Genomic DNA, 15,000 nt, shown 5'->3' on the forward strand with positions numbered 1-15,000 from the left:
GAGACTCTTTATATCTGTTTCAATATTGGACCAACAAACCTGAATGCTGAGGGGCTGTGAAAGCTACGTGATCAAAGGACTTGTGAGAGATTGACATCTTGGTCTCCTAGCCAACCGTCAACTGGCAACTTTCCAGTACTTTTGTCCTGCTATGAAAAAAAATCACGCTTGACGTAATGGCTCCACTGGTTCCATGGTGTAATTGTTAGCACTCTGGACTTTGAATCCAGTGATCTGAGTTCAAGTCTCGGTGGAACCTAGTGATGAGATACAAGGCAGTGTGGCAGTTCACTGAAAATAATCTTATTTCGGTGGTGATTGCCATGTAGTTTCTGTTGTTTTCCATACCCTAAATCAATTATTTCAAAAGACTTTGAGTTGGACTTTGTTTTGGAATGTGTTCTTGCAGCTTAACAACTGTCCTGTAAGTAATTTCAACTAGAGTAATGTGCTGTTAATGAAGAGTGCTACAAACTGTTTATGCGGCAATATAAGTGTAACAACTCTCGTACGGCCTGTGCTAACAGAAGGTGAAGAGATTATGTGGGACCTTTTAGGAGGATTGGATGACTTCCCCTCAGTTGTTCAAGGTGTGGAATGCCTCAGTTGTTCAAGGTCTCACCCAGTCTCCCTGGACCATCTTGGCCACAGTAACAGACTTTGAACCTGGATTGCCTCAAAACCAGGTCCCACCGAGATTTGAACTCGGATCACTGGATTCAGAGTCCAGAGTGCTAACTATTACACCATGGAACCAATGTACAGTGTTCTGAAATATCAGGGAAACAATTTATAGCGTGTTGCTGTTAAAGGGCCGATAACTGGATAAAGAGGGCATGAAGAAAATACAGTTGCAAGGAAAAGTACAAGTGTGTCAGAAGTGGGATTCGAACCCACGCCTCCAGAGGAGACTGCGACCTGAACGCAGCGCCTTAGACCGCTCGGCCATCCTGACTGCATTGCCTCTGCTTGTCCTAGCTTACGAGGTCAAATTTAGTATAGGAATCTATTCTAAGAAACAACTGTATGTTTACACTTGAGGGTTGGCTCATGGTGATTGAGACTCTTTATATCTGTTTCAATATTGGACCAACAAACCTGAATGCTGAGGGGCTGTGAAAGCTACGTGATCAAAGGACTTGTGAGAGATTGACATCTTGGTCTCCTAGCCAACCGTCAACTGGCAACTTTCCAGTACTTTTGTCCTGCTATGAAAAAAAATCACGCTTGACGTAATGGCTCCACTGGTTCCATGGTGTAATTGTTAGCACTCTGGACTTTGAATCCAGTGATCTGAGTTCAAGTCTCGGTGGAACCTAGTGATGAGATACAAGGCAGTGTGGCAGTTCACTGAAAATAATCTTATTTCGGTGGTGATTGCCATGTAGTTTCTGTTGTTTTCCATACCCTAAATCAATTATTTCAAAAGACTTTGAGTTGGACTTTGTTTTGGAATGTGTTCTTGCAGCTTAACAACTGTCCTGTAAGTAATTTCAACTAGAGTAATGTGCTGTTAATGAAGAGTGCTACAAACTGTTTATGCGGCAATATAAGTGTAACAACTCTCGTACGGCCTGTGCTAACAGAAGGTGAAGAGATTATGTGGGACCTTTTAGGAGGATTGGATGACTTCCCCTCAGTTGTTCAAGGTGTGGAATGCCTCAGTTGTTCAAGGTCTCACCCGGTCTCCCTGGACCATCTTGGCCACAGTAACAGACTTTGAACCTGGATTGCCTCAAAACCAGGTCCCACCGAGATTTGAACTCGGATCACTGGATTCAGAGTCCAGAGTGCTAACTATTACACCATGGAACCAATGTACAGTGTTCTGAAATATCAGGGAAACAATTTATTGCGTGTTGCTGTTAAAGGGCCGATAACTGGATAAAGAGGGCATGAAGAAAATACAGTTGCAAGGAAAAGTACAAGTGTGTCAGAAGTGGGATTCGAACCCACGCCTCCAGAGGAGACTGCGACCTGAACGCAGCGCCTTAGACCGCTCGGCCATCCTGACTGCATTACCTCTGCTTGTCCTAGCTCACGAGGTCAAATTTAGTATAGGAATCTATTCTAAGAAACAACTGTATGTTTACACTTGAGGGTTGGCTCATGGTGATTGAGACTCTTTATATCTGTTTCAATATTGGACCAACAAACCTGAATGCTGAGGGGCTGTGAAAGCTACGTGATCAAAGGACTTGTGAGAGATTGACATCTTGGTCTCCTAGCCAACCGTCAACTGGCAACTTTCCAGTACTTTTGTCCTGCTATGAAAAAAAATCACGCTTGACATAATGACTACACTGGTTCCATGGTGTAATGGTTAGCACTCTGGACTTTGAATCCAGTGATCTGAGTTCAAGTCTCGGTGGAACCTAGTAATGAGATACAAGGCAGTGTGGCAGTTCACTGAAAATAATCTTATTTCGGTGGTGATTGCCATGTAGTTTCTGTTGTTTTCCATACCCTAAATCAATTATTTCAAAAGACTTTGAGTTGGACTTTGTTTTGGAATGTGTTCTTGCAGCTTAACAACTGTCCTGTAAGTAATTTCAACTAGAGTAATGTGCTGTTAATGAAGAGTGCTACAAACTGTTTATGCGGCAATATAAGTGTAACAACTCTCGTACGGCCTGTGCTAACAGAAGGTGAAGAGATTATGTGGGACCTTTTAGGAGGATTGGATGACTTCCCCTCAGTTGTTCAAGGTGTGGAATGCCTCAGTTGTTCAAGGTCTCACCCGGTCTCCCTGGACCATCTTGGCCACAGTAACAGACTTTGAACCTGGAATGCCTCAAAACCAGGTCCCACCGAGATTTGAACTCAGATCGGTGGATTCAGAGTCCAGAGTGCTAACCATTACACCATGGAACCAATGTACAGCATTCTGAAATATCAGGGAAACAATTTATTGCGTGTTGCTGTTAAAGGGCCGATAACTGGATAAAGAGGGCATGAAGAAAATACAGTTGCAAGGAAAAGTAGAAGTGTGTCAGAAGTGGGATTCGAACCCACGCCTCCAGAGGAGACTGCGACCTGAACGCAGCGCCTTAGACCGCTCGGCCATCCTGACTGCATTGCCTCTGCTTGTCCTAGCTTACGAGGTCAAATTTAGTATAGGAATCTATTCTAAGAAACAACTGTATGTTTACACTTGAGGGTTGGCTCATGGTGATTGAGACTCTTTATATCTGTTTCAATATTGGACCAACAAACCTGAATGCTGAGGGGCTGTGAAAGCTACGTGATCAAAGGACTTGTGAGAGATTGACATCTGGGTCTCCTAGCCAACCGTCAACTGGCAACTTTCCAGTACTTTTGTCCTGCTATGAAAAAAAATCACGCTTGACGTAATGGCTCCACTGGTTCCATGGTGTAATTGTTAGCACTCTGGACTTTGAATCTAGTGATCTGAGTTCAAGTCTCGGTGGAACCTAGTGATGAGATACAAGGCAGTGTGGCAGTTCACTGAAAATAATCTTATTTCGGTGGTGATTGCCATGTAGTTTCTGTTGTTTTCCATACCCTAAATCAATTATTTCAAAAGACTTTGAGTTGGACTTTGTTTTGGAATGTGTTCTTGCAGCTTAACAACTGTCCTGTAAGTAATTTCAACTAGAGTAATGTGCTGTTAATGAAGAGTGCTACAAACTGTTTATGCGGCAATATAAGTGTAACAACTCTCGTACGGCCTGTGCTAACAGAAGGTGAAGAGATTATGTGGGACCTTTTAGGAGGATTGGATGACTTCCCCTCAGTTGTTCAAGGTGTGGAATGCCTCAGTTGTTCAAGGTCTCACCCGGTCTCCCTGGACCATCTTGGCCACAGTAACAGACTTTGAACCTGGATTGCCTCAAAACCAGGTCCCACCGAGATTTGAACTCGGATCACTGGATTCAGAGTCCAGAGTGCTAACCATTACACCATGGAACCAATGTACAGCGTTCTGAAATATCAGGGAAACAATTTATTGCGTGTTGCTGTTAAAGGGCCGACAACTGGATAAAGAGGGCATGAAGAAAATACAGTTGCAAGGAAAAGTACAAGTGTGTCAGAAGTGGGATTTGAACCCACGCCTCCAGAGGAGACTGCGACCTGAACGCAGCGCCTTAGACCGCTCGGCCATCCTGACTGCATTACCTCTGCTTGTCCTAGCTCACGAGGTCAAATTTAGTATAGGAATCTATTCTAAGAAACAACTGTATGTTTACACTTGAGGGTTGGCTCATGGTGATTGAGACTCTTTATATCTGTTTCAATATTGGACCAACAAACCTGAATGCTGAGGGGCTGTGAAAGCTACGTGATCAAAGGACTTGTGAGAGATTGACATCTTGGTCTCCTAGCCAACCGTCAACTGGCAACTTTCCAGTACTTTTGTCCTGCTATGAAAAAAAATCACGCTTGACGTAATGGCTCCACTGGTTCCATGGTGTAATTGTTAGCACTCTGGACTTTGAATCCAGTGATCTGAGTTCAAGTCTCGGTGGAACCTAGTGATGAGATACAAGGCAGTGTGGCAGTTCACTGAAAATAATCTTATTTCGGTGGTGATTGCCATGTAGTTTCTGTTGTTTTCCATACCCTAAATCAATTATTTCAAAAGACTTTGAGTTGGACTTTGTTTTGGAATGTGTTCTTGCAGCTTAACAACTGTCCTGTAAGTAATTTCAACTAGAGTAATGTGCTGTTAATGAAGAGTGCTACAAACTGTTTATGCGGCAATATAAGTGTAACAACTCTCGTACGGCCTGTGCTAACAGAAGGTGAAGAGATTATGTGGGACCTTTTAGGAGGATTGGATGACTTCCCCTCAGTTGTTCAAGGTGTGGAATGCCTCAGTTGTTCAAGGTCTCACCCGGTCTCCCTGGACCATCTTGGCCACAGTAACAGACTTTGAACCTGGATTGCCTCAAAACCAGGTCCCACCGAGATTTGAACTCGGATCACTGGATTCAGAATCCAGAGTGCTAACTATTACACCATGGAACCAATGTACAGTGTTCTGAAATATCAGGGAAACAATTTATAGCGTGTTGCTGTTAAAGGGCCGATAACTGGATAAAGAGGGCATGAAGAAAATACAGTTGCAAGGAAAAGTACAAGTGTGTCAGAAGTGGGATTCGAACCCACGCCTCCAGAGGAGACTGCGACCTGAACGCAGCGCCTTAGACCGCTCGGCCATCCTGACTGCATTGCCTCTGCTTGTCCTAGCTTACGAGGTCAAATATAGTATAGGAATCTATTCTAAGAAACAACTGTATGTTTACACTTGAGGGTTGGCTCATGGTGATTGAGACTCTTTATATCTGTTTCAATATTGGACCAACAAACCTGAATGCTGAGGGGCTGTGAAAGCTACGTGATCAAAGGACTTGTGAGAGATTGACATCTTGGTCTCCTAGCCAACCGTCAACTGGCAACTTTCCAGTACTTTTGTCCTGCTATGAAAAAAAATCACGCTTGACGTAATGGCTCCACTGGTTCCATGGTGTAATTGTTAGCACTCTGGACTTTGAATCCAGTGATCTGAGTTCAAGTCTTGGTGGAACCTAGTGATGAGGTACAGGGCAGTGTGGCAGTTCACTAAAAATAATCTTATTTCGGTGGTGATTGCCATGTAGTTTCTGTTGTTTTCCATACCCTAAATCAATTATTTCAAAAGGCTTTGTGTTGGACTTTGTTTTGGAATGTGTTTTTGCAGCTTAACAACTGTCCTGTAAGTAATTTCAACTAGAGTAATGTGCTGTTAATGAAGAGTGCTACAAACTGTTTATGCGGCAATATAAGTGTAACAACTCTCGTACGGCCTGTGCTAACAGAAGGTGAAGAGATTATGTGGGACCTTTTAGGAGGTTTGGATGACTTCCCCTCAGTTGTTCAAGGTGTGGAATGCCTCAGTTGTTCAAGGTCTCACCCGGTCTCCCTGGACCATCTTGGCCACAGTAACAGACTTTGAACCTGGAATGCCTCAAAACCAGGTCCCACCGAGATTTGAACTTGGATCGCTGGATTCAGAGTCCAGAGTGCTAACCATTACACCATGGAACCAATGTACAGTGTTCTGGAATATCAGGGAAACAATTTATTGCGTGTTGCTGTTAAAGGGCCGATAAATGGATAAAGAGGGCATGAAGAAAATACAGTTGCAAGGAAAAGTGCAAGTGTGTCAGAAGTGGGATTCGAACCCACGCCTCCAGAGGAGACTGCGACCTGAACGCAGCGCCTTAGACCGCTCGGCCATCCTGACTGCATTACCTCTGCTTGTCCTAGCTCACGAGGTCAAATTTAGTATAGGAATCTATTCTAAGAAACAACTGTATGTTTACACTTGAGGGTTGGCTCATGGTGATTGAGACTCTTTATATCTGTTTCAATATTGGACCAACAAACCTGAATGCTGAGGGGCTGTGAAAGCTACGTGATCAAAGGACTTGTGAGAGATTGACATCTTGGTCTCCTAGCCAACCGTCAACTGGCAACTTTCCAGTACTTTTGTCCTGCTATGAAAAAAAATCACGCTTGACATAATGGCTCCACTGGTTCCATGGTGTAATTGTTAGCACTCTGGACTTTGAATCCAGTGATCTGAGTTCAAGTCTTGGTGGAACCTAGTGATGAGGTACAGGGCAGTGTGGCAGTTCACTAAAAATAATCTTATTTCGGTGGTGATTGCCATGTAGTTTCTGTTGTTTTCCATACCCTAAATCAATTATTTCAAAAGGCTTTGTGTTGGACTTTGTTTTGGAATGTGTTTTTGCAGCTTAACAACTGTCCTGTAAGTAATTTCAACTAGAGTAATGTGCTGTTAATGAAGAGTGCTACAAACTGTTTATGCGGCAATATAAGTGTAAAAACTCTCGTACGGCCTGTGCTAACAGAAGGTGAAGAGATTATGTGGGACCTTTTAGGAGGATTGGATGACTTCCCCTCAGTTGTTCAAGGTGTGGAATGCCTCAGTTGTTCAAGGTCTCACCTGGTCTCCCTGGACCATCTTGGCCACAGTAACAGACTTTGAACCTGGAATGCCTCAAAACCAGGTCCCACCGAGATTTGAACTTGGATCGCTGGATTCAGAGTCCAGAGTGCTAACCATTACACCATGGAACCAATGTACAGTGTTCTGGAATATCAGGGAAACAATTTATTGCGTGTTGCTGTTAAAGGGCCGATAAATGGATAAAGAGGGCATGAAGAAAATACAGTTGCAAGGAAAAGTGCAAGTGTGTCAGAAGTGGGATTCGAACCCACGCCTCCAGAGGAGACTGCGACCTGAACGCAGCGCCTTAGACCGCTCGGCCATCCTGACTGCATTGCCTCTGCTTGTCCCAGCTTACGAGGTCAAATTTAGTATAGGAATCTATTCTAAGAAACAACTGTATGTTTACACTTGAGGGTTGGCTCATGGTGATTGAGACTCTTTATATCTGTTTCAATATTGGACCAACAAACCTGAATGCTGAGGGGCTGTGAAAGCTACGTGATCAAAGGACTTGTGAGAGATTGACATCTTGGTCTCCTAGCCAACCGTCAACTGGCAACTTTCCAGTACTTTTGTCCTGCTATGAAAAAAAAGCACGCTTGACATAGTGACTCCACTGGTACCATGGTGTAATGGTTAGCACTCTGGACTTTGAATCCAGTGATCCTAGTTCAAGTCTTGGTGGAACCTAGTGATGAGATACGTGGCAGTTCACTGAAAATAATCTTATTTCGGTGGTGATTGCCATGTAGTTTCTGTTGTTTTCCATACCCTAAATCAATTATTTCAAAAGACTTTGAGTTGGACTTTGTTTTGGAATGTGTTCTTGCAGCTTAACAACTGTCCTGTAAGTAATTTCAACTAGAGTAATGTGCTGTTAATGAAGAGTGCTACAAACTGTTTATGCGGCAATATAAGTGTAACAACTCTCGTACGGCCTGTGCTAACAGAAGGTGAAGAGATTATGTGGGACCTTTTAGGAGGATTGGATGACTTCCCCTCAGTTGTTCAAGGTGTGGAATGCCTCAGTTGTTCAAGGTCTCACCCGGTCTCCCTGGACCATCTTGGCCACAGTAACAGACTTTGAACCTGGAATGCCTCAAAACCAGGTCCCACCGAGATTTGAACTCGGATCGCTGGATTCAGAGTGCTAACCATTACACCATGGAACCAATGTACAGCATTCTGAAATAGCAGGGAAACAATTTCTTGCGTGTTGCTGTTAAAGGGCAGATAACTGGATAAAGAGGGCATGAAGAAAATACAGTTGCAAGGAAAAGTACAAGTGTGTCAGAAGTGAGATTCGAACCCACGCCTCCAGAGGAGACTGCGACCTGAACGCAGCGCCTTAGACCGCTCGGCCATCCTGACTGCATTACCTCTGCTTGTCCTAGCTTACGAGGTCAAATTTAGTATAGGAATCTATTCTAAGAAACAACTGTATGTTTACACTTGAGGGTTGGCTCATGGTGATTGAGACTCTTTATATCTGTTTCAATATTGGACCAACAAACCTGAATGCTGAGGGGCTGTGAAAGCTACGTGATCAAAGGACTTGTGAGAGATTGACATCTTGGTCTCCTAGCCAACCGTCAACTGGCAACTTTCCAGTACTTTTGTCCTGCTATGAAAAAAAATCACGCTTGACGTAATGACTCCACTGGTTCCATGGTGTAATGGTTAGCACTCTGGACTTTGAATCCAGTGATCTGAGTTCAAGTCTCGGTGGAACCTAGTGATGAGATACAAGGCAGTGTGGCAGTTCACTGAAAATAATCTTATTTCGGTGGTGATTGCCATGTAGTTTCTGTTGTTTTCCATACCCTAAATCAATTATTTCAAAAGACTTTGAGTTGGACTTTGTTTTGGAATGTGTTCTTGCAGCTTAACAACTGTCCTGTAAGTAATTTCAACTAGAGTAATGTGCTGTTAATGAAGAGTGCTACAAACTGTTTATGCGGCAATATAAGTGTAACAACTCTCGTACGGCCTGTGCTAACAGAAGGTGAAGAGATTATGTGGGACCTTTTAGGAGGATTGGATGACTTCCCCTCAGTTGTTCAAGGTGTGGAATGCCTCAGTTGTTCAAGGTCTCACCCGGTCTCCCTGGACCATCTTGGCCACAGTAACAGACTTTGAACCTGGATTGCCTCAAAACCAGGTCCCACCGAGATTTGAACTCGGATCACTGGATTCAGAGTCCAGAGTGCTAACTATTACACCATGGAACCAATGTACAGTGTTCTGAAATATCAGGGAAACAATTTATTGCGTGTTGCTGTTAAAGGGCCGATAACTGGATAAAGAGGGCATGAAGAAAATACAGTTGCAAGGAGAAGTACAAGTGTGTCAGAAGTGGGATTCAAACCCACGCCTCCAGAGGAGACTGCGACCTGAACGCAGCGCCTTAGACCGCTCGGCCATCCTGACTGCATTACCTCTGCTTGTCCTAGCTCACGAGGTCAAATTTAGTATAGGAATCTATTCTAAGAAACAACTGTATGTTTACACTTGAGGGTTGGCTCATGGTGATTGAGACTCTTTATATCTGTTTCAATATTGGACCAACAAACCTGAATGCTGAGGGGCTGTGAAAGCTACGTGATCAAAGGACTTGTGAGAGATTGACATCTTGGTCTCCTAGCCAACCGTCAACTGGCAACTTTCCAGTACTTTTGTCCTGCTATGAAAAAAAATCACGCTTGACATAATGGCTCCACTGGTTCCATGGTGTAATTGTTAGCACTCTGGACTTTGAATCCAGTGATCTGAGTTCAAGTCTTGGTGGAACCTAGTGATGAGGTACAGGGCAGTGTGGCAGTTCACTAAAAATAATCTTATTTCGGTGGTGATTGCCATGTAGTTTCTGTTGTTTTCCATACCCTAAATCAATTATTTCAAAAGGCTTTGTGTTGGACTTTGTTTTGGAATGTGTTTTTGCAGCTTAACAACTGTCCTGTAAGTAATTTCAACTAGAGTAATGTGCTGTTAATGAAGAGTGCTACAAACTGTTTATGCGGCAATATAAGTGTAAAAACTCTCGTACGGCCTGTGCTAACAGAAGGTGAAGAGATTATGTGGGACCTTTTAGGAGGATTGGATGACTTCCCCTCAGTTGTTCAAGGTGTGGAATGCCTCAGTTGTTCAAGGTCTCACCTGGTCTCCCTGGACCATCTTGGCCACAGTAACAGACTTTGAACCTGGAATGCCTCAAAACCAGGTCCCACCGAGATTTGAACTTGGATCGCTGGATTCAGAGTCCAGAGTGCTAACCATTACACCATGGAACCAATGTACAGTGTTCTGGAATATCAGGGAAACAATTTATTGCGTGTTGCTGTTAAAGGGCCGATAAATGGATAAAGAGGGCATGAAGAAAATACAGTTGCAAGGAAAAGTGCAAGTGTGTCAGAAGTGGGATTCGAACCCACGCCTCCAGAGGAGACTGCGACCTGAACGCAGCGCCTTAGACCGCTCGGCCATCCTGACTGCATTGCCTCTGCTTGTCCCAGCTTACGAGGTCAAATTTAGTATAGGAATCTATTCTAAGAAACAACTGTATGTTTACACTTGAGGGTTGGCTCATGGTGATTGAGACTCTTTATATCTGTTTCAATATTGGACCAACAAACCTGAATGCTGAGGGGCTGTGAAAGCTACGTGATCAAAGGACTTGTGAGAGATTGACATCTTGGTCTCCTAGCCAACCGTCAACTGGCAACTTTCCAGTACTTTTGTCCTGCTATGAAAAAAAAGCACGCTTGACATAGTGACTCCACTGGTACCATGGTGTAATGGTTAGCACTCTGGACTTTGAATCCAGTGATCCTAGTTCAAGTCTTGGTGGAATCTAGTGATGAGATACGTGGCAGTTCACTGAAAATAATCTTATTTCGGTGGTGATTGCCATGTAGTTTCTGTTGTTTTCCATACCCTAAATCAATTATTTCAAAAGACTTTGAGTTGGACTTTGTTTTGGAATGTGTTCTTGCAGCTTAACAACTGTCCTGTAAGTAATTTCAACTAGAGTAATGTGCTGTTAATGAAGAGTGCTACAAACTGTTTATGCGGCAATATAAGTGTAACAACTCTCGTACGGCCTGTGCTAACAGAAGGTGAAGAGATTATGTGGGACCTTTTAGGAGGATTGGATGACTTCCCCTCAGTTGTTCAAGGTGTGGAATGCCTCAGTTGTTCAAGGTCTCACCCGGTCTCCCTGGACCATCTTGGCCACAGTAACAGACTTTGAACCTGGAATGCCTCAAAACCAGGTCCCACCGAGATTTGAACTCGGATCGCTGGATTCAGAGTGCTAACCATTACACCATGGAACCAATGTACAGCATTCTGAAATAGCAGGGAAACAATTTCTTGCGTGTTGCTGTTAAAGGGCAGATAACTGGATAAAGAGGGCATGAAGAAAATACAGTTGCAAGGAAAAGTACAAGTGTGTCAGAAGTGAGATTCGAACCCACGCCTCCAGAGGAGACTGCGACCTGAACGCAGCGCCTTAGACCGCTCGGCCATCCTGACTGCATTACCTCTGCTTGTCCTAGCTTACGAGGTCAAATTTAGTATAGGAATCTATTCTAAGAAACAACTGTATGTTTACACTTGAGGGTTGGCTCATGGTGATTGAGACTCTTTATATCTGTTTCAATATTGGACCAACAAACCTGAATGCTGAGGGGCTGTGAAAGCTACGTGATCAAAGGACTTGTGAGAGATTGACATCTTGGTCTCCTAGCCAACCGTCAACTGGCAACTTTCCAGTACTTTTGTCCTGCTATGAAAAAAAATCACGCTTGACGTAATGACTCCACTGGTTCCATGGTGTAATGGTTAGCACTCTGGACTTTGAATCTAGTGATCTGAGTTCAAGTCTCGGTGGAACCTAGTGATGAGATACAAGGCAGTGTGGCAGTTCACTGAAAATAATCTTATTTCGGTGGTGATTGCCATGTAGTTTCTGTTGTTTTCCATACCCTAAATCAATTATTTCAAAAGACTTTGAGTTGGACTTTGTTTTGGAATGTGTTCTTGCAGCTTAACAACTGTCCTGTAAGTAATTTCAACTAGAGTAATGTGCTGTTAATGAAGAGTGCTACAAACTGTTTATGCGGCAATATAAGTGTAACAACTCTCGTACGGCCTGTGCTAACAGAAGGTGAAGAGATTATGTGGGACCTTTTAGGAGGATTGGATGACTTCCCCTCAGTTGTTCAAGGTCTCACCCGGTCTCCCTGGACCATCTTGGCCACAGTAACAGACTTTGAACCTGGAATGCCTCAAAACCAGGTCCCACCGAGATTTGAACTCGGATTGCTGGATTCAGAGTGCTAACCATTACACCATGGAACCAATGTACAGCATTCTGAAATAGCAGGGAAACAATTTCTTGCGTGTTGCTGTTAAAGGGCAGATAACTGGATAAAGAGGGCATGAAGAAAATACAGTTGCAAGGAAAAGTACAAGTGTGTCAAAGGTGGGATTCGAACCCACGCCTCCAGAGGAGACTGCAACCTCTTCACGTCTTCAATTTCTTCTGCTGCTGCAGGAATCTGCATAGCTTACTACTCCGACGTGTCTGTAGTCCAACAGTGATTTGCGCCGAGAGATTAAAACTGTCATACGTTGTTGGCAGGATTCGAACCTGCGCGGGGAGACCCCAATGGATTTCAAGTCCATCACCTTAACCACTCGGCCACAAAAACCACTCTGGATGTGCCCCTTAGATCCACGCATAGTCAACAACATATGGAGCCTCGATTTTCCCTTTCACAAACTGCCTCAAAATCCCTGTTTCAAAAAGCCTTCTTTTTTTCCAAGGGCCATATTACCCTCAATACACACCTTGAAATGAAATGAAATGGAGGGAAATATGTGCTAGCCATGACAGAAAATGTATAGCAACGCTGAGTGCAAGAAAGGAACCTTTGCCTTCTGAGAAGAGCTGTGTCAATTACTGCAGGCTGTTGCGAACTGCATGTAACCCTCCAAGTTCAAAGAGAATGTACTTCTTGTGTGGAACATGTTCAGCTCACACATTTGGAGAGTTGAAGACGAGGTCAGCAGAAGTTATGCTGATGGAGACACCGGCTATTGAACCCCGGGGCCTCATACATGCGCTCTACCACTGCAGATGCAACATGAGAAATAACGTTGTCGGCAGTATACGATCCTGCTCAGACAAAAGCCAATGCATTTCAAATCCATCTCCTTAAACACCCGGCCACGACAACCCAACCACTATCCTTGGCCCAACATGTAGGAAAGAACAACACAAGCAGATTCTGTACTCTGGAGGACACGAAGAAATCAGCTGCGATAGCTGGGAATCGAACCCAGGTCAACTGCTTGGAAGGCAGCTATGCTAACCACTATACCACTATCGCTACGTGGAGAGGGGTTTTGTGTAGCAAAGCTGGTGCTCGGACTGGACTGCAGCAAGCACTGTTGATGCATCCATCAATGAGCCATATTTACTGAGATTGCGCAAGAACATTTGAAGCCACGCAAGGAAGCTCGTTAAGCAGAAAATCACTCTCTCTTCAACTTCTTCTGCTGCTGCAGGGATCTGCATACCTCACTACTCCGAAGTGTCTGTAGTCCAACAGTGATTTGCGCCGAGAGATTAAAACTGTCATTCGTTGTTAGCAGGATTCGAACCTGCGCGGGGAGATCCCAATGGATTTCAAGTCCATCGCCTTAACCACTCGGCCACAACAACAACGCTGGATGTACCCCTTAGATCCACGCATAGTCAAGAACATATGGAGCCTCGATTTTCCCTTTCACAAACTGCCTCAAAATCCCTGTTTCAAAAAGCCTTCTTTTTTTCCAAGGGCCATATTACCCTCAATACACACCTTGAAATGAAATGAAATGGAGGGAAATATGTGCTAGCCATGACAGAAAATGTATAGCAACGCTGAGTGCAAGAAAGGAACCTTTGCCTTCTGAGAAGTGCTGTGTCAATTACTGCAGGCTGTTGCGAACTGCATGTAACCCTTCAAGTTCAAAGAGAATGTACTTCTTGTGTGGAACATGTTCAGCTCACACATTTGGAGAGTTGAAGACGAGGTCAGCAGAAGTTATGCTGATGGAGACACCGGCTATTGAACCCCGGGGCCTCATACATGCAAAGCATGCGCTCTACCACTGCAGATGCAACATGAGAAATAACATTGTCGGCAGTATACCATCCTGCTCAGACAAAAGCCAATGCATTTCAAGTCCATCGCCTTAAACACCCGGCCACGACAACCCAACCACTATCCTTGGCCCAACATGTAGGAAAGAACAACACAAGCAGATTCTGTACTCTGGAGGACACGAAGAAACCAGCTGCCATAGCTGGGAATCGAACCCAGGTCAACTGCTTGGAAGGCAGCTATGCTAACCACTATACCACTATCGCTACATGGAGAAGGGTTTTGTGTAGCAAAGCTGGTGCTCGGACTGGACTGCAGCAAGCACTGTTGATGCATCCATCAATGAGCCATATTTACTGAGATTGTGCAAGAACATTTGAAGCCACGCAAGGAAGCTCGTTAAGCAGAAAATCACTCTCTCTTCAACACGTCTTCAGTTTCTTCTGCTGCTGCAGGGATCTGCATAACTCACTACTCCGAAGTGTCTGTAGTCCAACAGTGATTTGCGCCGAGAGATTAAAACTGTCATTCGTTGTTGGCAGGATTCGAACCTGCGCGGGGAGATCCCAATGGATTTCAAGTCCATCGCCTTAAACACTCGGCCACAACAACAACGCTGGATGTACCCCTTAGATCCACGCACAGTCAACAACATATGGAGCCTCGATTTTCCCTTTCACAAACTGCCTCAAAATCCCTGTTTCAAAAAGCCTTCTTTTTTTCCAAGGGCCATATTACCCTCAATACACACCTTGAAATGAAATGAAATGGAGGGAAATATGTGCTAGCCATGACAGAAAATGTATAGCAACGCTGAGTGCAAGAAAGGAACCTTTGCCTTCTGAGAAGAGCTGTGTCAATTAC

At 44.1% G+C, this 15,000-nt stretch overlaps 37 non-coding genes across 37 annotated transcripts; 12 read left to right on the plus strand and 25 right to left on the minus strand.

The window, feature by feature from the left end:
- Positions 1–187: 187 nt before the first annotated feature.
- On the plus strand, positions 188–259 carry trnaq-uug (transfer RNA glutamine (anticodon UUG)). Its single transcript has one exon. It is a non-coding gene; the product is annotated as a tRNA-Gln (tRNA).
- A 425-nt stretch (positions 260–684) lies between these two features.
- trnaq-cug (transfer RNA glutamine (anticodon CUG)) lies at positions 685–756 on the minus strand. The gene has a single exon. It is a non-coding gene; the product is annotated as a tRNA-Gln (tRNA).
- Positions 757–872: 116 nt separating this feature from the next.
- Positions 873–955, minus strand: trnal-cag (transfer RNA leucine (anticodon CAG)). The gene has a single exon. It is a non-coding gene; the product is annotated as a tRNA-Leu (tRNA).
- A 291-nt stretch (positions 956–1,246) lies between these two features.
- On the plus strand, positions 1,247–1,318 carry trnaq-uug (transfer RNA glutamine (anticodon UUG)). The gene has a single exon. It is a non-coding gene; the product is annotated as a tRNA-Gln (tRNA).
- A 425-nt stretch (positions 1,319–1,743) lies between these two features.
- Positions 1,744–1,815, minus strand: trnaq-cug (transfer RNA glutamine (anticodon CUG)). Its single transcript has one exon. It is a non-coding gene; the product is annotated as a tRNA-Gln (tRNA).
- Positions 1,816–1,931: 116 nt separating this feature from the next.
- On the minus strand, positions 1,932–2,014 carry trnal-cag (transfer RNA leucine (anticodon CAG)). The gene has a single exon. It is a non-coding gene; the product is annotated as a tRNA-Leu (tRNA).
- Positions 2,015–2,305: 291 nt separating this feature from the next.
- trnaq-uug (transfer RNA glutamine (anticodon UUG)) lies at positions 2,306–2,377 on the plus strand. Its single transcript has one exon. It is a non-coding gene; the product is annotated as a tRNA-Gln (tRNA).
- A 425-nt stretch (positions 2,378–2,802) lies between these two features.
- trnaq-cug (transfer RNA glutamine (anticodon CUG)) lies at positions 2,803–2,874 on the minus strand. Its single transcript has one exon. It is a non-coding gene; the product is annotated as a tRNA-Gln (tRNA).
- Positions 2,875–2,990: 116 nt separating this feature from the next.
- On the minus strand, positions 2,991–3,073 carry trnal-cag (transfer RNA leucine (anticodon CAG)). The gene has a single exon. It is a non-coding gene; the product is annotated as a tRNA-Leu (tRNA).
- Positions 3,074–3,364: 291 nt separating this feature from the next.
- On the plus strand, positions 3,365–3,436 carry trnaq-uug (transfer RNA glutamine (anticodon UUG)). The gene has a single exon. It is a non-coding gene; the product is annotated as a tRNA-Gln (tRNA).
- Positions 3,437–3,861: 425 nt separating this feature from the next.
- trnaq-cug (transfer RNA glutamine (anticodon CUG)) lies at positions 3,862–3,933 on the minus strand. Its single transcript has one exon. It is a non-coding gene; the product is annotated as a tRNA-Gln (tRNA).
- Positions 3,934–4,049: 116 nt separating this feature from the next.
- trnal-cag (transfer RNA leucine (anticodon CAG)) lies at positions 4,050–4,132 on the minus strand. Its single transcript has one exon. It is a non-coding gene; the product is annotated as a tRNA-Leu (tRNA).
- Positions 4,133–4,423: 291 nt separating this feature from the next.
- Positions 4,424–4,495, plus strand: trnaq-uug (transfer RNA glutamine (anticodon UUG)). The gene has a single exon. It is a non-coding gene; the product is annotated as a tRNA-Gln (tRNA).
- A 425-nt stretch (positions 4,496–4,920) lies between these two features.
- On the minus strand, positions 4,921–4,992 carry trnaq-cug (transfer RNA glutamine (anticodon CUG)). Its single transcript has one exon. It is a non-coding gene; the product is annotated as a tRNA-Gln (tRNA).
- Positions 4,993–5,108: 116 nt separating this feature from the next.
- trnal-cag (transfer RNA leucine (anticodon CAG)) lies at positions 5,109–5,191 on the minus strand. The gene has a single exon. It is a non-coding gene; the product is annotated as a tRNA-Leu (tRNA).
- Positions 5,192–5,482: 291 nt separating this feature from the next.
- trnaq-uug (transfer RNA glutamine (anticodon UUG)) lies at positions 5,483–5,554 on the plus strand. The gene has a single exon. It is a non-coding gene; the product is annotated as a tRNA-Gln (tRNA).
- Positions 5,555–5,979: 425 nt separating this feature from the next.
- On the minus strand, positions 5,980–6,051 carry trnaq-cug (transfer RNA glutamine (anticodon CUG)). Its single transcript has one exon. It is a non-coding gene; the product is annotated as a tRNA-Gln (tRNA).
- Positions 6,052–6,167: 116 nt separating this feature from the next.
- trnal-cag (transfer RNA leucine (anticodon CAG)) lies at positions 6,168–6,250 on the minus strand. Its single transcript has one exon. It is a non-coding gene; the product is annotated as a tRNA-Leu (tRNA).
- Positions 6,251–6,541: 291 nt separating this feature from the next.
- Positions 6,542–6,613, plus strand: trnaq-uug (transfer RNA glutamine (anticodon UUG)). Its single transcript has one exon. It is a non-coding gene; the product is annotated as a tRNA-Gln (tRNA).
- Positions 6,614–7,038: 425 nt separating this feature from the next.
- On the minus strand, positions 7,039–7,110 carry trnaq-cug (transfer RNA glutamine (anticodon CUG)). The gene has a single exon. It is a non-coding gene; the product is annotated as a tRNA-Gln (tRNA).
- A 116-nt stretch (positions 7,111–7,226) lies between these two features.
- trnal-cag (transfer RNA leucine (anticodon CAG)) lies at positions 7,227–7,309 on the minus strand. Its single transcript has one exon. It is a non-coding gene; the product is annotated as a tRNA-Leu (tRNA).
- A 291-nt stretch (positions 7,310–7,600) lies between these two features.
- On the plus strand, positions 7,601–7,672 carry trnaq-uug (transfer RNA glutamine (anticodon UUG)). The gene has a single exon. It is a non-coding gene; the product is annotated as a tRNA-Gln (tRNA).
- Positions 7,673–8,270: 598 nt separating this feature from the next.
- trnal-cag (transfer RNA leucine (anticodon CAG)) lies at positions 8,271–8,353 on the minus strand. The gene has a single exon. It is a non-coding gene; the product is annotated as a tRNA-Leu (tRNA).
- A 291-nt stretch (positions 8,354–8,644) lies between these two features.
- trnaq-uug (transfer RNA glutamine (anticodon UUG)) lies at positions 8,645–8,716 on the plus strand. Its single transcript has one exon. It is a non-coding gene; the product is annotated as a tRNA-Gln (tRNA).
- A 425-nt stretch (positions 8,717–9,141) lies between these two features.
- trnaq-cug (transfer RNA glutamine (anticodon CUG)) lies at positions 9,142–9,213 on the minus strand. The gene has a single exon. It is a non-coding gene; the product is annotated as a tRNA-Gln (tRNA).
- A 116-nt stretch (positions 9,214–9,329) lies between these two features.
- Positions 9,330–9,412, minus strand: trnal-cag (transfer RNA leucine (anticodon CAG)). The gene has a single exon. It is a non-coding gene; the product is annotated as a tRNA-Leu (tRNA).
- Positions 9,413–9,703: 291 nt separating this feature from the next.
- trnaq-uug (transfer RNA glutamine (anticodon UUG)) lies at positions 9,704–9,775 on the plus strand. The gene has a single exon. It is a non-coding gene; the product is annotated as a tRNA-Gln (tRNA).
- A 425-nt stretch (positions 9,776–10,200) lies between these two features.
- On the minus strand, positions 10,201–10,272 carry trnaq-cug (transfer RNA glutamine (anticodon CUG)). The gene has a single exon. It is a non-coding gene; the product is annotated as a tRNA-Gln (tRNA).
- Positions 10,273–10,388: 116 nt separating this feature from the next.
- trnal-cag (transfer RNA leucine (anticodon CAG)) lies at positions 10,389–10,471 on the minus strand. The gene has a single exon. It is a non-coding gene; the product is annotated as a tRNA-Leu (tRNA).
- A 291-nt stretch (positions 10,472–10,762) lies between these two features.
- On the plus strand, positions 10,763–10,834 carry trnaq-uug (transfer RNA glutamine (anticodon UUG)). Its single transcript has one exon. It is a non-coding gene; the product is annotated as a tRNA-Gln (tRNA).
- Positions 10,835–11,432: 598 nt separating this feature from the next.
- On the minus strand, positions 11,433–11,515 carry trnal-cag (transfer RNA leucine (anticodon CAG)). Its single transcript has one exon. It is a non-coding gene; the product is annotated as a tRNA-Leu (tRNA).
- A 291-nt stretch (positions 11,516–11,806) lies between these two features.
- trnaq-uug (transfer RNA glutamine (anticodon UUG)) lies at positions 11,807–11,878 on the plus strand. Its single transcript has one exon. It is a non-coding gene; the product is annotated as a tRNA-Gln (tRNA).
- A 736-nt stretch (positions 11,879–12,614) lies between these two features.
- trnas-uga (transfer RNA serine (anticodon UGA)) lies at positions 12,615–12,696 on the minus strand. Its single transcript has one exon. It is a non-coding gene; the product is annotated as a tRNA-Ser (tRNA).
- Positions 12,697–13,305: 609 nt separating this feature from the next.
- On the minus strand, positions 13,306–13,377 carry trnag-ucc (transfer RNA glycine (anticodon UCC)). The gene has a single exon. It is a non-coding gene; the product is annotated as a tRNA-Gly (tRNA).
- A 253-nt stretch (positions 13,378–13,630) lies between these two features.
- On the minus strand, positions 13,631–13,712 carry trnas-uga (transfer RNA serine (anticodon UGA)). Its single transcript has one exon. It is a non-coding gene; the product is annotated as a tRNA-Ser (tRNA).
- Positions 13,713–14,330: 618 nt separating this feature from the next.
- trnag-ucc (transfer RNA glycine (anticodon UCC)) lies at positions 14,331–14,402 on the minus strand. Its single transcript has one exon. It is a non-coding gene; the product is annotated as a tRNA-Gly (tRNA).
- A 264-nt stretch (positions 14,403–14,666) lies between these two features.
- On the minus strand, positions 14,667–14,748 carry trnas-uga (transfer RNA serine (anticodon UGA)). Its single transcript has one exon. It is a non-coding gene; the product is annotated as a tRNA-Ser (tRNA).
- Positions 14,749–15,000: the final 252 nt, after the last annotated feature.

The sequence above is a fragment of the Labrus mixtus genome, chromosome 22 (genome assembly GCF_963584025.1).
Source record: "Labrus mixtus chromosome 22, fLabMix1.1, whole genome shotgun sequence".
Classification (NCBI taxonomy): Eukaryota; Metazoa; Chordata; class Actinopteri; order Labriformes; family Labridae; genus Labrus; species Labrus mixtus.